At 41.3% G+C, this 3,601-nt stretch overlaps 1 pseudogene; it reads right to left on the bottom strand.

Annotated features, from left to right (window-relative positions):
• Positions 1 to 1,329: 1,329 nt before the first annotated feature.
• On the bottom strand, positions 1,330 to 1,429 carry LOC130037128 (uncharacterized; annotated as a pseudogene).
• Between the last annotated feature and the right edge of the window lie 2,172 nt (positions 1,430 to 3,601).

The raw sequence follows: 3,601 nt of genomic DNA, 5'->3' as shown, positions 1-3,601 counted from the left end.
TTACTTCTCATTGATCACTTTGTATATAGAGAGATGTCCACGCGGCCGCGCGGTTTTGAGAAAAAGTCCTCGTTCCCGCATACTCGAGCTGTGTTTGTAGAGGCTTCTGGTCACCGGGGTTCCATCTGGGGGAGGCGGGATGCGGCACCTACTCCATCTGGAACTTGCCGGTGGTCTCGGCTCTTTTTGGAACCTGTTTTTTCTTTTTTTTTTCCTCCGGGATCCCGCACCCTCCATGTGTTCTTTCTCTTATGCTGAACGCTTCAAAGATGGCGCTGGGGGGCGGGCTGTGGGCGTGACTTCCGGGATCAGAGGTTACCTGGGAGGTGCAGTCCGGCAGATTTGAGGAAAAGTCCTCGTTCCCGCATACTCGAACTGTGTTTGTAGAGGATTCTGGTCACCGGGTTCCATCTGGGGGGGGCAGGATGCGGAACCTACTCCATCTGGAACTTGCCGGTGATCTCGGCTCTTTTTGGAACCTGTTTTATCTTTTTTTTTTTTTCCTCCGGGATCCCGCACCCTCCATGTGTTCCTTCTCTTATGCTGAACCTATTTTCCAAAACCTTGAGCTCTAATTTATTCATGTAGGCCCTTTCTTTCTTCCTGATGAAATCTGGCAGAGCTATAATCTTTCCTCTTAACACTGCTTTTGCTGTGTCCCACAAGTTATGGTAGCTCGTGTCCTCATTCTCATTTGTTTATGGAAACTTTTTATTTCCTCTTTGATTTCTTCCCTAAGCCAACGGTTGTTCATTACTTCCCTTAAAGAAAATATTTCCTTGCTGAGCTTCAGTCTGTTTGATCTATCGAGAAGTGACAAAGAAGTGTTGAAATCTACTACTAGTATTGTGTTGCTATCAATGTTTTTCTATAAGATTATTAGAAGTTGTTTTAACGTATTTTGCTGGTCTGTCATTAGGATCATATACATTGAGGAAGGTGAGTTCTTTCTGATGTACATATCCCATGATCATTAAGAAATGACCTTCACTGTCTCTGATAACCTTTAGCCTGAAGTCCATGTGGTCTGATACTAGTATGGCCACTCCAGCTTTGTGGAGGTGATATTTTCTTGAAAACGTGTTTCCCAGCCTTTTACCTTTAGCCCATGGGTGCTTTGATTGTTCAGACATGTTTCTTGCAGGAAGCAGAATGTTGGGTTCAGTTTTCTAATTCATCTTCCTATTCTGTGCCTCTGAATTGGCACATTTAGTCCATTGACATTGAGAGAGATTGTTGTTTTGGGGATTTGTGCTCTCTTTATGTAGAATTTTTGTACTTCTGGGGATTGTCTTACCTTAAAGTAGACCTATTCATTCTTCTTGCAACAAAAATATGGAATGCTTTACAAGTTTGCATGTTATCTCTGTGCAAGGACCATGCTCATCATTGTATCATTTAAATTTTAGTATATGTGTTATCAAACCTCGTAGGAGTTAATTTTTCCATATTTTTCGCTTCTTATTACTTTGAGTGTTGTCCTTCCTCACTCCTATGGCAGACAATGATTCCTAATCAAGGAATCTATTTCAAAGCAGCATGAATAAATAGATTTAGAACTTTAATGTCCCAGAAATAAAAATATGGTTTTTACTATATTATCGTTTACCATACCCTAGGCATCAGTTTTACAAAATAATTCTTTTGGAAGATGGTATATGAGTTTGTTTAATGTTGTTCCCTGAATCCTTCATTAAGAACATTAAAATAGAGCCTTTTGCTGTTCTCACCTCAGTCCTGTGTACATCTCCAGGAAAAGGTGGATGGTGTTGTCTGCAATTTGACCACCTTGAATGTATGTAGGATTTTTCTCCTGAAGGATGAGGTGAGGATTATATTGATGATTTCATTCCACCTTATTACAAGTTCAACTTGAACGGAAGGTGAGACTCATGAGGCTCCTATAAAGGACAGAACAAAGGGTCTCAGTGAAGTTTAATGGCCAACTCACATTAACAACATAGATGACTCAAAGTAACCTGTGTGCATCTTTGTGTATAGTGAGTTTCATATCTACTGATAGTGATTCTCAGTCATGACACATGGGCAAAACAGACCTGTAATTAAAAATCTAGTTCTCTGAGCAGAGTGGGGTCTCTGAGGTGATTGAACAAGTGTGAAGTAATTTATTACTAAGCACATAAGTATTTTGAATGATGTGTACTTTTCGATCTAAAATTAATTCCAAATATGTCTAAAATGACAGTGTCCTGACCTCGCACATGGCTTTCCTCACCGAGGCCCCTTGGAGGTGCCGGGGTGAATTTCCCTCACCGACCTGATTAGAGCCCCGGCAGCTGAAGACCTCTGCAACAAGCCATAGGTACGCTTAAGACCACCCTTCCCAAGCTTGAAGGAGCCTCATGCATGAAGGAACTGGAAGAGGAACCCAGATGTGCGGGACTGGGGGATGAGAACTCCATGGCTGCTCAGATCAAGACTGTGCCCCCTCCTTCCAGATCCCCCATCTTCTAATAATTAAGTGCTACAACCACGAACTGCCCCTGGATCCATGTAATGCCATCAATGGCCAACATCCAGAGACTGGATCTTATTTAGAAGACAGCAACTCTGATTGTCCAGTTCTCACTCTCAGAGGACCTGGTAGGCTTCTGTGAGTATTTTGCCCGCATGGCGGAGTCTTTGTTTCTGGTCACTGTTTCTTTTGAGGTACAGAAGCTGCTTAATTTAAGATAGTCCCCTTTGTTTTTCGCTGTTTCCAGTTGCTTGGCAAGTGGCGTGTTATATTTGAAGATACCTTTAGTTTCAATGTCGTGGAGGGATTTGCCGACCTTGTCATCAATGAACCTGAGGGATTCTGGTCTGATGTTGAGGCCTTTGACCCATTTTTATCTGACTTTTGTGCATGGTGTTAGGTAGAGGTCTGAGCCATTTTTTTGCATGTAGCTTTCCAGTTTTTTCTGCAACGTTTGTTCAGGAGGTCTCTCTTGATCCACTTCACATTTCTTGCTCCCTTATCAAAGATTAGATGATTATATATTTGAGGGTGTGTGTCAGTATATTCAATCCTTTTCCATTGTTCTGCAGCTCTGCCTTTGTTTCAGTCCCATGCTGTTCTCATTATTATCGTTTGTAGTAGAGTTTGCGGTTGGGGAAGGTGATGCCTCCATTGTCTTTTCCCCAAGAATTGCTTTAGCTACTCGTGTGCGTTTGTTGTTCCATGTGAATTTCAGGAGTGCTTGATCAATTTCTTTGAAGAATGTCATGGGTATCTTTACAGGGATCAAGTTGAATTTTTACAATGCTTCGTGGAGAATTGCCATTTTGACAATGTTAAATCTCCCATTCCATATGCAGTATATATGTTTCCATTTCCTCGTGTCTTTTTTAATTTCCTGATGTATAGGTCCTTTACCTCTTTAGTTAAGCTGATTCCAAGGTTCTTGATTTTCTGCGGCACGATTGTGAATGGGATTGCTTTTTCATGTCACTTTCTTCTCTCTCATTACTTGCATATAAAAAAGCCATAGACTTTTGGGTATTGAGTTTATAGCCTGCAATTTTACTATAAATGTCTATTGTCTCTGGGAATTTTTCGTAGAGATTTTAGTATTCTCTGAATATAGTATGATATCTTCTG

The sequence above is a fragment of the Sorex fumeus genome, unplaced genomic scaffold (assembly GCF_029834395.1).
Source record: "Sorex fumeus unplaced genomic scaffold, SorFum_2.1 ptg000070l, whole genome shotgun sequence".
Taxonomy (NCBI): Eukaryota; Metazoa; Chordata; class Mammalia; order Eulipotyphla; family Soricidae; genus Sorex; species Sorex fumeus.
This window is presented reverse-complemented; position numbering and strand designations above follow the sequence as displayed.